The 19,249-nt window shown below is 37.9% G+C and overlaps 1 protein-coding gene across 1 annotated transcript in view; it reads right to left on the reverse strand.

Annotated features, from left to right (window-relative positions):
• Window positions 1-1,508: 1,508 nt before the first annotated feature.
• The window catches only part of LOC139726555 (uncharacterized), a 38,892-nt gene continuing 21,151 nt past the window's right edge, over window positions 1,509-19,249 (reverse strand). The window contains exons 3-5 of the transcript XR_011710709.1: window positions 10,639-10,714; window positions 3,133-3,327; window positions 1,509-2,000 (exon numbers count right to left, since the gene is read on the reverse strand). The gene's annotated coding sequence lies outside the window, so the exon portion shown is untranslated. The remainder of the gene's footprint in view (window positions 2,001-3,132; window positions 3,328-10,638; window positions 10,715-19,249) is intronic.

Raw genomic sequence — 19,249 nt, forward strand, 5'->3', positions numbered from 1 at the left:
CATACACATTCAAATATAAGTCAAAATGTAAAATCAATACATGAAAAATACAAGATTGTAAATGTGCAAAACAAACACAAACATTGAACCCTCATAATCCACTAAACACTGCACACATACTCTCCGCTCTCGACACCGCCTGTTCTCTTTGTATAGGCTGCCATTTCCTTCGCTTTCGCTCTCTACACGTTAATTACGGTACCGTAATTGTAACTCAATCTAAATAACATTTTAGCATACCGGTATTTCTTAATTTTTTCAGTGCTTATGAGTATGTTTCATGTGATTTGGAGGGGTTTTCCGGCTGACTGGTGAAGATCTTGTCATCATTAGAAGTTTTTCTGTAAAGTTGGAGAGAGTTGGATAGGCAGTACCGTGTGGATGGGGGAGCCAAGGACAGGCGTGATCACCATTTGTTTGTGTGCAGTGTGCCACCTTGCCGTGTTAGAGATGCATTTTCTTGATTCCCCAACTTCTAACTCAGTGCTTGTGTAGTTAGAATCCAAAATCCAAGCATTTTCAACTGAGTTGCCATCAATGTTCTATTAAGTACTGAACATTTAACAACCACATGTAATCACTATTGATTTATTTACTTCTGCATTCCATGCACATTGCCATAAATCAAATAAGTGCTAACATTAAAATGAGCAAGTTAGTCCTTGTCCATACTGTGTGAGTAAGTGTTTTAACAAGGTGGGACTAAAAGCACAGGCCTACGGATACGGCGATGTGACACGCAGCAACCGCTAAAAAATGTTGTTCAGCGGCTTTCTGTTCCATGTTTCCTCGAATGTCATTTGCTTATACACGTCGAGTGAAACGAAAGGAGCATTGTAACAATTGTGTTAGGACCTAAATTTAATATAAATGGCAACATAACATAGTGTGTCAACTTATGAAAAGTCACGCACCTTTTCTATCCTCTCGTGAGCACACTTTTCATTCTACTAATGCAAAAAGTAGTGTTTTAAGCTCTGACTTTGATCCTTTCTCTCTTCAAGAGAAAAACTCTAACGAACTCATACTCTTGACCTAAGTCATAAAGGCATCAATATTAATCACCATAAAATTTTCTAAAAACTAAAAAATTGATATATATAACTTATTACAGATTTGCCAAAAGCTTGCAAATATTACATATTTTCTGCCACAAATTTGTGAAGATCAAGTTCAAAAGCCAGAAAATTGTATCTTTTGAAATCAATTTTCTGATACCTCCAGACATTTCATAAAAATGCATACAATATAAATATTCATATTTCAATATTCATTAGAATAGGGGTGGTAGGGAATTTCACTGGCTGTAGTAATCTTGACAGACACCAACCATGGAAGAATAAACTAGGAAATTGAAAGAACATGTCTATGCAAATTTTTTTTTTTTTTTTTTGGGGGGGGGGGGGGGGTGCGTACGCAACAAAATGGCCGCGCCCATAAAGAGCCCAGGTTAAAGTACATGTGCAGCAAGGGCCTTTGATAAAATTGAAATCTTATTATACATTGTACTGAGGTTGCATAGATGATAAAACAGAAAGGGGAGAAAGTAACATTTAAAAAAAAAAATCATTACAGAAATGATGGCTGAGAGATCTTCCTCCAAATACCCCAAAATTGATAACTTAGAGTTATGAATTTTCCTTTGTTTGACATGTGGGCTCCAGTTTAGGACTTATATACACGTAGGCATATTTGAAATGTAACCATCAAATTTATAGGGCCTTTAATTAGGGTAAAAAACAGGAAATTGTTGACCAAACATTCAGGATTACAGCCCTTCCGTTAATATGTAAAGTAAGAGTTGCACCTCAGTGTGCTATGACAGGGCTCCCCTGCACACAGTACTCCCATCTTTTGAAGAAGAGCTCCAAATACACGTACATCATGTGAAGTAGTGGGTGATGGCCATTATCCCAGCCATAATGGTACAGGTACTTTTCCATCCTGTTTGGTAAGCTGAATCAATATCTGTTGCTGCTGTGCAGTTGTCCCATTAACTTCTGAAGAAGATGATGGAATGAATATGGCAGGTAGAGAAAAGTAAAAGAACTATGATGTGACCATTGACTCTTAGGAGATATTGGATAGCTTGGTGAGAAGCACTCAATGTCATATTATCAAACACAAGTTTTCTACTAATAAGCAGGGAAAAAGGATAAAAGGTACAGTAGAGCAAGCATCCCATTGTATCAAGCACATAACCAGGGTTCGACAGAAATGGATGCTGGGCCAGCACAGAATATGTGTTGGGGGTCTGATCAAGCCACTAGGCTTCATTGTAGGGCCACCAAAAGAAAAAGTCAGAGCCAAGCCTTGACATAACATTACATACTGAGCAACCTTCAGTGCTACACCAACATTTCCATCTAGCAGCAATAATCATGTTTAATATTTGAAATTGTCAAAGACAGTACACGCATGTATTCATTTTGTAGATATGCTGAAGAATCTGAGCACAAATGTATAAGCCTCAAATGAATGAACGAAGTGAGAAATTTGTTAAATTGTATTTATCCAGAATTTCTGTGTATCTCACTTTTCTCTATCATGAAAAAAATAGAGCACTCAGCTAGGGGACCCATTCGAGCACATGTATCCCCCAAACTAGTCCCTCATACCCCATTTGGATGTCATTTTAGACCAAAATGTTGTACATCAACTGGGGACCATTTTACACTTCAGTCATTTTTCTCTTGTTTTCACAGAATTCACCTTGTGCCACTACAGATTATGAGTAGCAGTCTCCAAATACACTGGGTTGTGATCACTGTAGTAGACAAGAAATATGAAATGGCATCCTATAAAAGTCGGACCAATGAGGCCACTGTTAATGACCACTTTTGTTATCTTGAATAACCCTTATCAACTTTCATAGCAAGTTTGAATAAATTCTGACAGTGGAAATGTGACTGATAGAGCACATACAAGGAATGTGACATGGCATCCAAGTCAGAACACTCAGGACGCTGTCACCACAAACTGTTGTGTCCTACATGTATAGTGGCCACCAATACAGCTCCTTAGCAAGTCTGAGTTTGAGTAACAATCATGTTTACATATCAAATTTGAAAAAAAAAATGGTTGAGAAACACTGCCAGTATCGCACACACAAGCAGACCCTGTAAAATTTACCTTTGTGGGTATTAAGACAGAACAAGCAAGGGTGCCATGACTAAAAACGATAGACGTCTTGTTCTCACAGTAATGCACCTTCATGCCCAACTTGAAAATGATCCAAGAAGGACTGCAGCCTGTAGAGTGCCCACAAGAAAATCTCTGCAGTGAAGTGGCGGTGCGATGAGGCCAATTCCTGGTATTCTCCAAACTCTGTTCGGGGGATACAATGATTGGTGTATTATATCAGTGACTTGCGTAAATGTTGAAATTTCGAATTGATACTTTTAGTAACTAATTTGGTCCCACCCAAGCCCTGCTCCTCAAAGAAAAATACTGTTCAGGTGTGAGTTTCTTCAATTTGTCTCCCTCTACAAATTAAATTTTTTCTAACATGTTTAATCTACAGATCAGCAGTTGCGATCTTAACAAATTCAATTTGTAAGGGAGACAAATTGAAAGAACTCACACCCCTCTGAATAATACCTTTCTTTCATTTAAAATACTGTTGCTGTAAGTTGCAATAAGTACATAACATACAATTTAATGTTTATAGGTGATTGGTTATTGCATTGCTGTTGCCATGGTACCAGCAATTGACTCTGTTGTAAATTTCATCATCTGGGGGAAAGTACATATAATGTCCACTCAGATGATCAAATTTCATCTCAATTTCATTGAAATCAAGCTGTAGCCAAAGAGTTAAGGATGTTCCTCCATTAAAATCAAGTTCAAGTCATTTTCTTCAAACTTCCCATAGTGGAACTTTGACCCATCCGAAGCCCAAATATGCAAATAAAACCACAGGTTCATGTGCTTGTTTATCTTCTGTGGGACTTTGAAGAATATGACAATCTGCCGTCCAGTACAAAAATGATAGCATTATAGGATCAAGACCATGATAGGCAACAAAATATGCAATGGTGAATTTAAATCCCTATAAGTGTTTCAAAATCCACTTTATTTCCTCCAAATTTGCAAGATTTGCTGAAAATGGTACCCAAGATGAGGAAAAGGTTTTAAAGTTGGGGTTTACACTCTTTTTCTTGAGCAAGCAGTGGTCTCATGTGGCAGAAACCACCGAAATCTCTCAAATTCTTGTCAGGGGCGTTTTCTGTTACGGGTGGGCTAAAGGAGAAGGTTCATCAAACTTATGCTGTACCCGTACATTCAAAACCCGTGTCATTTTCATGAATCCTGACCACATTGTAGAAGGCTTACTAAATGCAGAAAAATTGTAAAAATGAGTGGTTTGTGTGCTCGTTTCTTTGCTAGCAGTGTCCCCCATGCAGCAGAAATCACTGTAAGACCCCATCCAGCTCATCACTGACCAATCTGCACACCTAGGATGCGCACAAACATAACCAAGGAACGCTCTTTAATTCCAATCGAGAGTTATTACCTTCATTTGCATATAGAGTGTATCAAAAACAAACCTTATGTATTGGATAAATAATTTTCATGTAAAACCACTTGAATTTAGTTTTTGACCTTGCTAGTTCCTTTATGGAGATGACTGACCCCTACAGCTATATATGATCTCACATGACTTGCAAGTGGTACGACAGGATTAGCTACTTCATTATGCAAATTATACATTTTCCCAATACAAAGTGACCTATAAGAATAGATTTGAGTATCTTTTTAAAATTTTTTTCTGAAGATTTCAAACATTGATCGATCATATCCTAAAAAGTTCCAATTCATTCATTTTAACTCCTGATTAACAATTACCTGTGTTAAGATTTAATTAGACTTTCATCTTTTGTATATGATAGAACTATTACTGAATGTGATTAACACCCAAACCTAAAACGGAGCAACTGGCAATGCATTTTTTAACATTAACAAAAGATGTGTTTTGCACATCTCAACACTATAGTTACAAGTAGCTCAATCCACAATACAGTCAACCTTGCCTATTTTACATAATCGGGATCGAGTAAAACATGTTCCAATTCATTCATTTTAACTCCTGATTAACAATTACCTGTGTTAAGATTTAATTAGTCTTTCATCTTTTGTATATGATAGAACTATTACTGAATGTGATTAACACCCCAACCTAAAACGGAGCAACTGGCAATGCATTTTTTAACATTAACAAAAGATGTGTTTTGCACATCTCAACACTATAGTTACAAGTAGCTCAATCCACAATACAGTCAACCTTGCCTATTTTACATAATCAGGATCAAGTAAAACATGTTGACTTGCGCAAAATGGCAATTCTGCGGTAACGGAATTACAAATCAGAGAATTTTGGCTCATATTCTTTCCCCATGTACACTGGATTGATTACTTAGCCTTCTCTTGATACATTTAAAAGATGCAGAGGTATGCACACTATCACCCCAAATACAAATTTGTTATTATAGTTCTCACTTGGTTGGTTGCAAAGGAGGTCTATGTGTGATGGTTACGGAATTACCAGAAAATTGAGTCACAACTTGAACTCTGACTTTGGGAGTAGTGTCTCTGAAATCTATAACACATACACTATAGGTTGTTGTCTGATTTCATCACTGATTGTGTCAACTTCAATTTAGTTGGACTGTTTTTCAAATATTTCATCACATTTTCTCAGCAGCAGGCTTTTCTTCCTTAAAGTCAGTGGTAACAGAATTACACAAATGGTAACGAAATTATGTCTTCTGAAATACACTGGAAAAAATACAACTTCTTGGTACTCATGTATTCTGAAATGTCTTGATAAAGATTGTTTATGCCTTCAACTACAATATAACCACTAAATAAGTACTCTCTAGCCTTTAACCAAAAGCTGATACAATTGTATTGGTGCCAAATGAGTTTCTATTGTCAAAAAAACAAAATTTTCATGCTATTAAACGACTGTGATTTGAAGTTGTAACTATGTCAATCCAGATCTCGTAACTTTTAAGTACCACATCCATCAAGATTTGTCTACTTTCAAGTTAAGAATTTCTCACTCTGCAGGTAAATGACATCCAAGACACATGGTAACGGAATTACGCTACAATAGCCCTACACAAATACAATTCTATAAATCCAGTTAACGATACTCTAGTTTTCTTTTATTTCTTTTGTTAATATCATGCAAGACACCTTTCTCTGTTTTCTTCTTCCTAAATATGCTAATTATTGATAATATGTGTGAATTACTAACAAGTAACAGTACTAACAAATATAATGTGCACACGCACAGAAAATAACAAAAAACTGTCAGGATTGACACTGAATTTAAATCTAAATCATGAAGTGCCAATTTTCAGTGCAAGAGCTCACTGTGCAGACCCATCATTGAACACAATGTTTGATATCAAGGATGAACACAAAGGATGCTTGAAACGTTTTATTTGTTAAGTGAAAAGATGCAGTTGTGGTTCAATAACAAATATAATTAATTACAATTCAATCATAAATTGAAAAGAAAGTTTTCTTAAATATGATTATTACTGCACCAGTGCTAAATCATTAGTATTATACTCTGTACATTGTGGCTCATATTAATCACTAAAACCTTGTGACATTTTACTAATAGCTGAAGTTGCCCCCTGGTATACAATGTACAATGTAGTGCATAATTTGATGATAACCTTACAATGTAAGTCCTACTTAAGCCTACAAAAATAAAATGAACTGAACTAAAACAAAATAAAATACAGTAAAATAACTTTAACAAACTACAACTTTTTGAACCATTAGAGTGACTCCACCAAATTATGTGAATTCATCTTTAAAGGTTAGAGGGCCTCTTTTATCCATCTGCAGCTCACTGTGTTAGAGCCAGAATATTCAACCTGTGAATACAAGGCAAGTGCCAAATTGTCTCGCCCATTCGCATACAAGAAATTAATATTTTTCTAACTCCAAAAAGTTAATTGACCCGTCTATGACCTTTGACCTTGTGGTGACCTTCAACTCCCAAGGGACATTTACCATCCAAGTTTGGTCACAAACGGATAAAGGGATCAAAAGTTATGAGCCATAATCGAAACGCGCCATAAAAACTTAATGGGCCCTAAAGATTTGTTGACCCCTTTCTGTGACCTTTGACCTTGTGATGACCTTTAATTCCCCAAGGGACATCTACCGTCCAAGTATGGTCACAAACGGACATAGGGATCAAAAGTTAGGAGCCACAATCGAAACATGCCCTACAAACTTAACATTGGGCCCTAAAAGTTTGTTGACGCCTGTCTGTGACCTTTGACCTTGTGATGACGTTCACCTCCCCAAGGGACATCTACCATCCAAGTTTGGTCATAAACAGACAGAGGGATCAAAAGTTATGAGCCATAATCAAAATGCGCCATAAAAACTTAACATTGGGCCCTAAAAGTTCGTTGACCCCAGTCTGTGACCTTTGACATTGTGGTAACCTTCAACTTCCAAAGGGACATCTACCATCTATTAAAGTTTGGTCACAAACAGACAGATACATCAAAAGTTATGAGCCATAAACAAAACGTGCCCTAAAAACTTAACATTGGGCCCTGAAGTTCATTGACCTCTGCCTGTGACCTTTGACCTTGAGGTGCCCTGGTAAAATGTGTAACTTTGTATAACCACTCTTCCCTCCAAGTTTGATTGAAATTGAAATCCTCAGTAGAGAGTTATTCAAGTTTTTGTAGCGTTATGGACAGACGACGGACGACGGACGGACAGACGCCGCAGGTGATCCCTTAGTCTCCCCACACCTCCGGTGGGCTCGACAAAAATTAGTATTTACTTCTGACCACACAAAATTTTCAAATGACCTCTTCAGAAATACGACAGTGATTTGATCATTGACTGTAATCATGACGTGGCCTATAAATTTCCTATAAGTTTCCTGTCTCTGTCTTTCGTCTTGACTTTGACAATTTTCTCACCCTGAGTGTTGCCATACATGTATATTCACTCACAAGAAGTGTGCATCTTCTCTCTGCAGTAAGTGGTATTTTGACTGCCTGAAAGCAAATGATAAAATACACTGTAGTGGCACTATTAAAGGAAACTGGATGGTATGGCAAGTGGTAACATGAAGAGTAAAGGTAGAAGCAGAAGCCCACTGACTTTATATAAAATCTTTTTAGGACGGGAAGTATAGGCCTAAATGTTACAATTTAGAGCTGTATCACAATAACTGACTGGGTAAATGTTCATTACAAATGGTATTTTTGTCTTTATTACTTTTAAAAAGAAAGGATTAAAGAACAAATTTCAAAGGGTAGTGTAACATCTGACCACGGAATCAATCACAAGAGACAATCACTAGTCAGCTCACAATCACAGATCCATTTCACGCAATGGTCACGCGACTGATTAACTCAGGTCGAGTCGGAGGAGTACAGTTTCGATAGACTTTACTTGTCTCCTTGAGTCTGCATAGTTACAGTGACGTGGCTTATAGCATGCAGTGAGCATATAGTGCGTATGTGTTGCTAGTCTCAATTCAAGACACTACAGGTAGCAGATGCTCTGTATCAAAGGGGCATGAAAATCAAAATATGTGTCTCTGTGGATGAAAGATCTAAGAAACAGATGAAAGAAGGTCATAGTCATACACCTACCATTAAAAATAAAGGACTTGAGGATGAAAACAGGACATGTTCAATGGTCTTAATAAAGTCTTTAGCATACGGAAAGATCAAAGGTGCCACATTCAGTGGGCACATTCAGTGGGCATCCCATGTCAAATAATAACTTCTATCACATTGTGTATGATTCTTCTCTAAAATTCTTGATCTTTCCTCACAAAAATTATCCTGTTTATTGCTGTTTGTAGCAGTGCTCTCTTTTCCTTTTAAAGAAATTTTGTGTCCTTCCTCTTCTTTCTAACCTTTGTCCAATTTATGCTGCATCACACCCAATCAATAGTCCCTCAGCACTACAGAATGTATACTTAGATTTTGTATGAAACCATGAGACCTTTTAGCAAGAAAATATACACTAATATCTCAGAATTCAGTAAGATTTTTAACATTTGAGAATGAGTATCCATATAGCAAACCTAAGTTATCAGCACAGTCTCCATGTAGTTCTTGTACATGAGAAAAGGTAAAAGAAGGGAGGAGACTTCTAGCAAAAGTAGTCTTGTCTGGCATGTAGGGCTCACTGTCAGAGGCATCCGGCTATGCTGAGTCATGTCAGTGCATCATACATATATTTCAACTTTCACTCCTTTACTGCCAATCACTAACACTGTTAAGCTCAAGGATAATGCCCTGAAGCGATTTCATGAACAGTTCACATACATATTGGCATGAAGGTAGGTTACGTCATTCTTTTCCATATTAAATGTGCGTGTAATTCCATTACCATGTAATTCCGTTACCACAATTACAGCAGAACTAAAGGAGATATTTCACAAAATGTTTTGTGAGTTTTCAGGGAGTCACATGTAGAGAAAACATTTATAAGGGGAGAAAAAAATCAGTGATTAGTTTGTTCAGGAGAAAACTTTTTTTCAATTTCATAGTAATGGAATTACGTCAATTTGTCAGTAGATTTTGAAACTTTCTCCAAAAAATATCATAATCAGAGTGACTGAATGCTTTATAAAATGTGATTGTTGAAGCGTAAGAAGAAAAATGTGGAAGTATGGATAAAGCAGAGAGATATTTAAGTTGTTTCATTTTAAATTTTCATTTGATATTGTAAAATTTTAGATAACTACAATAAATAGTCTACCAACTTTAAAAGTGTGTACAACAAAAATGAGGAAAGTTATTGAAAAAGAGTTTTTTGTTTCTGTAAATACATCAATCTGTCTGTATGGGGAAACTTAAATCTAGGAGCATTTACTTTACTTTGAATTTTGCTGTTTTTGCCCTTCCCATACGGAATTGCCCAAAAGTCAACTTACGCGGAGGAGGGGGATCTAGTGGGGGCATGCTGCCAGCTTGTACAAATATCTATTCCGACGCTCTACCTGCCAAGTTTGGGGAGAATTTTGACCATGTGTTTTTAAGAATATGAAAATGAGAAAATTGGCCCTCAATCTGATCCACATCCCCCATTCCACAAAGCCTAAATGTGGAGGAGCACCACTGGATCAGCCATGAACAAATTTGAAATTACACTCACCAATGTACTTAATACTCATAGCACACAGTTAGGCTCTATCACTCCTGGGCTCTGTTTTATGGAGAGTTAAAATTCATTACTGTATATAGTTGATTTCTATGGTAAGTCTATGGCAGACTGTGTGGTAAGGAAATTACTTATAAACGATTTGATCTTTTGATGACACAGGGTCCTGGTTCTGGAGAAGTAGGTATCTACACTGTATTACAATTACAGGGCTTTGGGGTACAGGTACTCTGACCCTAAGCCATCCATCCCCCCCCCCCCCCCCCCCCCCCCTCCAGGGGAGACACTGTTGCATGGTGAAAATCCGTCATGGGGTTTTAAAGACGAAGCTGAAAATGTAAAATGCTTATGCACAACGCACAGATGATGAACAACAAATGATGCACGATGGACGATAAATGATTGCAATAGCTCACACACAAACATACAAAACTGCATTGCATCCCACCATTTACCAAGACATACCAGGAGTGAATCAGCAAGATCCTCTGGATGTAGTGATTCAGCATTTCAACTGTTGCTTTCATCTGGGTCATGTTGGCTGAAAGAAAATATGAAACTGAAGACATGGGAATCAAACACTTTACAACAGCAAGCACATATTTTCACAGAGAATATCATTTCACACACAAATTTTGAGTTGTTGTGTCTATAATCATGTTACATGGGAGTCCCATTCACCGATCGAGGTCAGATACAACTATCTGCTGAAACAAACTAAATTGGTGGGTCCCTTCTATCAGAATTCAGTGTTTCTTTTACAGTGGAATCCCACATAGCACGATCATCGGTTCCAGATGATTTTTCTCGTTATATCCTGACTCTTGTTGTATCCGAACAAGTGGGAAAAATACACTGTAGAAATCTATGTAAACAAGCTGTTGTAAAATTAGGTTATATATGCATTGTATAATATGACAATGCCATGCTGATGAACAGAAAAACAGGAAATGCTACGGGAAAATACTAGTTGAGCATTCTCACGATAATTACAGTAATACAGGGGAAACTCGATATAATGAACACTGCTACAATAAGATATCGGGTATTACGAGGAAACTTTCTCAGACCCAACTTCCTTCCACACAAATCTATGTACAAGATGCTACTCTTATCACGAGATGGGCTATTATGAAATAACTGCTATAATAAGATAAATTTTGTAATTTCCAAACAAATAAAAACATAGTTTACCAAACCTGTTATAGCAAGGTAACACAAAATCTTTTGGGCAAAGCTAATACTTTGCCTGTATGATCATGTTCGAAGATTCTACAGCTTAGTGATGAGAGTACAGTGTATGCATCGCAAATTGTGTCTAGTACAATTTCTACAGTGCACTGCACCCAGCACAGCATATTTCATGTACAATGTACATGCACAGAGACTCCAACCCGAAGCACCTTCTGATCTGGAGATTCTCCCGCCTGAAACCCCTAGCAAACGGGAGACTCCAACTTGATGTGTGCGAAGCACGAAATTCCTAGGGTTATAGATGCTCTCTGGTGCTATTTAAGGCTTATTTTTGCAACATACGATAGCAATAAGTAAGAAATCCTTTCCAACGGGAGACATTGAGCCAGGGCGGGAGAAATTAAATCTCAAACGGGAGAAGGGGAGATTTTGCAAAAATGGGTTTTCGGCGGGAGATCTCCCGTCGAAAACGGGAGAGTTGAGGGCTTTTTACACTTGTGTTTCTTAACCCCGGACTTTCTCTGACCCAGGACTATCGTTAGTCCCGTACCAATTTTTTCAGCTTTTTACACTCGCCAATTAGTCCCGTACTATCTCTTGTCCGGGGCTAAGGAGAAAACTGACCTTTTTACACTCATATTTCTTAGCCCCGGACTTTCCAAACCACATGAATATTCATAATTACGCTGTGTACTGTACACGTACACGCACGCACCGGCAGCACTTGATTACCTCGTTTCTGATTGGTCAGTGAGGGTCGGACTTCGTCTCCGTCGCTTAGCCCAGGATTATGTTTTCGTTCTGTTTACACTCACTTGCTTGGCACCGCAATTGCGGTGCTAGCACCGCAATTGCGGTGCTAACCCCTGCTATTTTGCAGGGCCAGATAGTACCGTACTATCGGTGGGGCTAGCCCACTTTGGCAAAAACGAGTGTAAACAGAAAGTGGGCTGAGGATAGTCCCGTACCAACGATGGGGCTAAGGCCCCCCCTTAGCCCCACCGTTGGTCCGGGGCTAAGCAAAATTTTACAAGTGTAAAAAGCCCTTTGGAGTCTCTGCATGCACAGAGTGTGCTACAGAATGTACGGCCCTATGCATACATCTATCATCCTGACGTAGCAGATGCGAGGCAATCTGATGCTGATTGGTTGTCTACTAGGGAATTCCCAATCTTCACACAGACACACTGGCATAATATGCAAAATGTGTCACACACAGCATGCAATACTTATATGTACATGCAGAACATGTTCAACCCCACCCCCATGTTGCCAGAGTTGGCATATAATTATGCTTTCTGGCATAATTTTAGACGCTTTAGCATCTAGCATTATGCAAGGCATAATTTGCCTGTTTTTAGCATAATTCTAGCATAATTGCTACAGACAGGAAATCTGTAAGTGTTTTGTGGTCTGTGGTAGGCCCATACCACTTTTTCGTTTGTTTATGTTAGTTTGTCGGTTGATTTGTGGACTTGGATGAAATTGACAAGAAAAAGTGGTGAGGATTTGCTTTGTGTGTGTGTGTGTGTGTGTGTGTGTGTGTGTGTGTTTGCGATTGGTTGCCACAGTTCAGTTGGAAGCCACAGTTCAGTTGGAAGCATAGAATTGAGGATTTTTTTTCCCCTGCTTGTCAGCTGATTGGGCAGCATAATTTGTATGAAAGAAAATATGAGGCCTTTTTTAGGACAATTGGGCACCACAATGCGATTATTTAAAGCACCATAATGCAACTGGGCACCACAATTCAATTTAATTCTAATTGGTTTTTTTTTTTTTTTTTTGCTTGTCAGCTGATTGGGCACCATAATTCGTAGAAAAAAAATGTGAGGAGCTTTGTTTGATTTTTTGCTCATCAGCTGATGAGGCACAATTGGTTGACATAATGTGACATAATCTCATACCAATTCAATATAATTTTAGGCTGCTTCACGCACAATCCCATTTTTCACGGTGACCACACTGACCCTTCCACACATAACACACAATACAAGCTTACCAGAACCACAAACATCGTACCAGTCCAGAAACAATCATGACAGGATCGCACGCAAACCTTACATTAGTTACAAATTCGAACATTCATTAAGAAACACATTCTTGATATCGTATTACAGAGCTACCACAAGTCTCAAGCATTCTGCGTGAGACTCAAGCATTTAGGGGCCATCTCACGATCTCATGCATGGCACCCATTTTTCTCATGCATCGGGCGAAGTCTGCAACTTGGGCCTATAATAATCAGCATAGCTCAAAAGATTAAAGTGATAGCTGCACTTGAAGGTCCCTTTTGTCTTTCAAAATAAGTAAAAAATAGTCACTTAAGTCTGCACCGATCGCACCATTAAGAGCTAAAAATTGAAAATGCTCCCTACCATGGGAGGCCACAGGGGGGAAAAACCCCTCCCACACCCTCGCTCGCGCGCACATTCGCATGCCGAGATGCAGAGTCATGAAAATCTCACTCATAAAAAAATGTTTTGAATTTGGCATCCCTGGTATTACATTGGTGAAAATGTCTTTTTACACATAAAGGTGAGTAATTCTCTCATACACATTGCCAGGTTATCAGTGTCACTTGAAGCATGATCCGTGGCACCACATGTACAAATTATAGTGTCTTTATGATGTTTGTCATCCCAACTGATATAACGAGATATCGGCCATTAACAAGGACAATAGCTCAGTCCCGACCTCATTATATCAAGTTTCTCCTGTAACAAAGAAATATATATTCTTGATGCTTGTTGTCGATTGTTTTAGATTTGGCAATCTACTTGTATTGTAATAGCATAAGGCGATGCAGTCTGTATTATCCGAGTTCTGAGTGGATAAGAGTATTGTGGACCTGTCTATTGCTTGGAAGATGTCATTGTAAAGTACATGTATGATAGACTTGCAACAGCCCTTGCATGGCACTGTTATTTGAGGGATAAGAAGCATTAAGGATCAAGCAGTAGCATCCTATTCTAAGCCATAGAAACATGTTTCTGTATAACATAACACATTAGGTGATTTCAAGTTCTGTGCTAGTACTATCTCAGCACTAGCATCGGCGACAAAACCGAACCTGAAATCAGTCAGTGTTGGGAGGTTGACTTCAAAATTATGACATATTTCCAGTACTTTGTGCTGGGCTCAGTGTTGAATGTCGTCTGCTGAACCGAGCTCGACCATTTGTGTTAGCAATATATGCTTTTTTCCCATTGGCTAACATGAGCCCCTAGGGATTATCATCTTTGCCATTTCAAGTTCAGCGGTGATGTCAGCATTGCCATGCGAGACCCATATTCACTTTCAAAATAGATGTACGTTTTACGTGCAAAGTCTATGCTAACGCAAAAGTCGCCCACTCAATGTACACGAACACTTCAGACATGGCTACACAAATCTGAGCCTGGGAGCAAAATTAGCCCGCTCCCAACAGGAATCTGGTTACATGTGTATTTAGTTTATGGGGATTTAAGAATTCAGTATGAACGGGTTAAGATTGTTGTATTTCATAAAAGGGATGAAATTTGTGGCATTTCAATCTGTCTTCCTTATTATATGCCTAAAACTATAAGCAGTCATGGCTGCATCTGCTAAAGTGAAAACATAGTTCTGGTAAGAGTTTGAGAACCCGTCTGGCACTATTTCATATTTGCTTACAATATATCAAAAGAGTCCACCAAGAAACTTACCTGGCTGACATGATTTGCTATGATGATCGAGTTGTTTTGGAGTATTTTGAGATCAAAAGTGTAGAATAATGAAAGTTGGTATACCAATTTTTATTCCAGAAGGATCCAGGCTAACTCGGTCTAAGGGACAACTTGGCCCTATTTCAGACAACTTACATGCAGTTTGTGATCGCCATATTTTATACATAGGCACACGTTCATTTTGTATGCGTGCCAAAGAGGTTTTTTGATGCGCGCATTGTATCAACTCGGCCCATAACTACAACCAGCCAAACGCGAAGCACTCCCATAGTACAACACTGTACAATCCAGAGGGACAACTCCGCCCCGCCATCAAAGCGAGGCCGAGTTGTCACCGAGTCTGAGTTAGCCTGACCCCAATCGCATAAGTTCTGTGACTGCAACTTCAGCTAACCTTTTTGGTTAACATTTCGCTTATGTCGTTACCCAACAAATATCTTGTTATAACAGCGTTATTCCACACATTTCTTAGGCATATAACTATACGTGTACATTTTGGAGTGAAATTTGATAGTTTTGCAAGGCGTACTAGAACTACATTTTACCTTTCAATATTTGATTGTAATCACACGCAGTCACTTTTTTCATCGCGCAAAGTCCCGCGGATTTGGCTGTGCTGTGATTCCAACATCTAGCGCTGGGGATCGATAATTGTGATCGAATATCGTTGCATTAATCTGAACGTCAGTGTTGGAGCTCGATTTAAGGCAGTTGAATGGGAGACAGCACTAGCACTAGCACCAAACTTGAGATCACCTATTGAGTGTTATGTTAAACAGATATGGACTGCTTTGAGGGGTATTTTCAGGTGATACTCAATCGTATCACCTACTGTATCTCTACAGAATCTTTCTTTTTTATTATTCCCATTTCGTTCTGCCTGATTTTGTGAATGCAATATCTAAACAATGAATTGATCAATTAACTTGAAATATTCCATCATCTAATCTCATACCAATATCTAGCGACATAAAGAAAATATTTCATGAAGTTAAATTATCTGTGACATCAGTTTGGTGCTATTTGGGGCCCAGGATGATGTCAAATGATAAATCATATCTTCAAAACTAAAAATCATATCTTATCATTTTCAGTGGGCATAGAGTTAAGAATCACCTCATCTTCTTGGACAGTGCTTATCAGTCAGGCTATTACAACGAGTGCGCATGTGTTCGTCAAAATCTTAGAATGCTCAAAAGCACTTCCCAATAAATTTTCTACATGTTTCAGACAATTCTAAGTGTTTAAAAATGTCTGTGCATGCCTGTCCATCTGCGCTTCCTTGTGTGCACAGCAAGTAGGCAACATGAAAACACACTTTTCTCTTGATTTGGATTCCTCATACAACCTGTAGCAATTTCCATTGATTTCCGATCAATCTTGTGGAAACTCCACTCATGTGTCTATGCAAAAATATGCATTGCAGTAATAACACTGTATCCTACATGATGAACTTTCAAATCACAAAATAAGCTCGTAAATTTTGTTTGAAAAAGTATGAATCTGCATGGTGAATATGCTAATGAGCAAGTCTTGGCGAAGAGTCAGACGTCACCGAGGCACAACTCTTCCCGGCCGTGTTCTGCTCATTATCCGTACGCTCCCTAGTTACCCGGATGCATGAAGAAGGCGATGGCTACTAGTATTTGACATTGTTGTGTGTGTGTGTGTGTATATTGTGTATTGTATTGTGTATTGTATATGTTTCATCACTTATAGTTGTTCCTCAATGGATATTTCCTGAATTGGATAAGATGATTTTTGAATTTTTGTGGAATGGTAAAGACCGGGTAAAAAAGAATATTATGTATCAAGATTATGTTAATGGGGGACTGCGAATGATAAATTTTAAGCTGTTCGTCAAAACGCAACGTATTATGTGGTTGAAACGTTTATTGTATGGTGAGAAGAAATCTGGGTGGAAAATGTATTTTGATTTTAGTTTTCGATCAGTAGGAGGAAGGTTTTTATTTTTATGTGATTATGAATGGTCTAGATTGACATTGACAAATCCAGTTCCACCTTTTTATTTAGAAATGGGTAAGGTATGGCAGGAAATGGATAAATGTAGGAATTTTGAAGATGAACTGATGAATCCAGTTATATTTAATAATAGAAAAATATGTATAAAAGGGAAGAGTATTTTCGATTGTGATTTATATGAAAAGGGTATTTATAATGTACATCATATTTTACAAGGAGGTTTTATTAAACCCGTTGGGTATTTTCGAAATTTAGGTATCATGGGAAATGGTATATTTAAGATAAATGATATTTATAATGTTTTTCCAGAAAAGTTGAAAGAGTCCACAGGGAGTGTAAGGTTTCAGCAAATTGATGTATCAAATTATGATATACAGGTGAAGATTTTTGGTAAAATATTAGAATTTCAAAATATTAAGTCAAAAATAGTGTATGAGTATTTTGTTACAGCTTTACAAGAATTGTATACCCTGGAAATAAGATATGGTGAAGTGAAGTATGATTTCAGTGATAAGGAAATTAGAAATTTATTTATTAGACCTAGAAGCACGACTTTACTTAGTAAACATAGGGAATTTCAGTTTAAGTTGTTACACGGGGTGATATATACAAGGGAACATTTGTTTAAGTTTGGTTTTGTGAATGATAATCTTTGTTCTTTTTGTCAATTGGAAAGGGAAACTTATTCACATATATTTTTTGATTGTGTGAAAGTAAAGCCGATATGGCAGTTTCTTATTGAGTTTTATGATTTAGTTGAGTTAGAAGAATTAGAATGGAGAGATATCTTCTTGGGTTTACGAGGTAGTTCAAATCGAATCAAATGCGTGAATGCCTTGATAATTTTGATGAAAATGGTAATATTTCGGTCAAGAGAACAAAATAAGTTACCCAAGAGGGAAAAGATAAAGAAATTTGTTTTGGATTTTATAGAGGAGGAAAAGAACGTTGCGGTTAAAGCAGGTAAGCTTGGTTTTCATTTGCAAAAATGGGAGCAGTTGAAACTTCCATAGAGTCAGATGTATGGTCAGTTTATATAGGTTTTTGCCGTATTGATGTTTAGGAATCGGTATATGTATAAGCATTATGGTGGTCACTTTTTTTCTTCCCCCATGTAAAATGATTAGTTAGCTTCGGTTTTAATTTGGTGTGTGTCTAACTGTCAAAGAAACAGGTAACCAAGATACCACAAGTATGTAGTGTGATTTGGCGTGCAAATGTTGGTGTTTGTGAGTGCGCACTGGTGGGTATGTTGTTGTTGTTTTGGTTGATTTGTAGTGCATATATGGGTGTGTGTGTTGAGGGAAGGCTACGGGGGGGGGGGGGGTATGTTAGTGGGGAAATAGGTGGGGATGGTTAGGGTTATAGGTACAAAAGATGTAGTTAGGTAAGAGTAGAGTAATGGTTAGTGGGGAAATAGGTGGGGACGGTTAGGGTTAGGTAGATGTAGTTAGGCAATAGTAGAATAATGGTTAAGGGGTTAGGCAGGAATAGGCTTTGTTTTGATGATATACACATATGGTTGATAGCTTAGATAGAAAAAAATGATGAGTTTTGTTCGGTTAAGTAAAGAATGCTTTTTTTATGATATGTTTCAGGAAATGCTGTATTCGCATAAAGAGAGTGTAAGAGAATTTATGTAATGAAGTGGATATTGAGCAATCTGATCAAGTTGATCAAGAATTTTTTTTCCCCTTTTAAGAGTTATACCTTATCTGATATATTTATGTATATAGCGTGTGCTCTGCCAAAAAAAAAAAAAAAAAGAAGAGAAGGAAGTTAAGTAAAAAAGTGATTGAGTAGCACACATTTTTTATTCGGTGTGTGAGTGATAAGGCACATTCGGATTGGCTTGATTAGGCTGATCAAAATAGCTTTTTCTGAGAATTATGCAGATTTTTATGTCATTTCTTTTATAAAAACAAGGTATGATTTGGTAAAATTGCAGCGCAATGCAGTTCGCTGTTTATGTTTTCGTAAATAGGCCTACTGTACGTAGAAACGGTTCTACACATTACACTAGAGGGGCGACCGCATTCGGCATCGTCTGGTCGGGCTATGTTTCATCATACCGATGTGTCAAGCAGTATTTTACTCGAATCGTAGAGAAAATTGCCCAGGAGATTCCTTTTTTTCCATCCCAGACCCACGAAAGGATTGTGAAAGGTGCGCTGTAGGGCTGAAAAATCTCGGTA

This window comes from Diadema antillarum, unplaced genomic scaffold (genome assembly GCF_040938485.1).
Source record: "Diadema antillarum isolate AM-2024a unplaced genomic scaffold, OU_Dant_1.0 seq00000089_RagTag, whole genome shotgun sequence".
NCBI lineage: Eukaryota > Metazoa > Echinodermata > Echinoidea > Diadematoida > Diadematidae > Diadema > Diadema antillarum.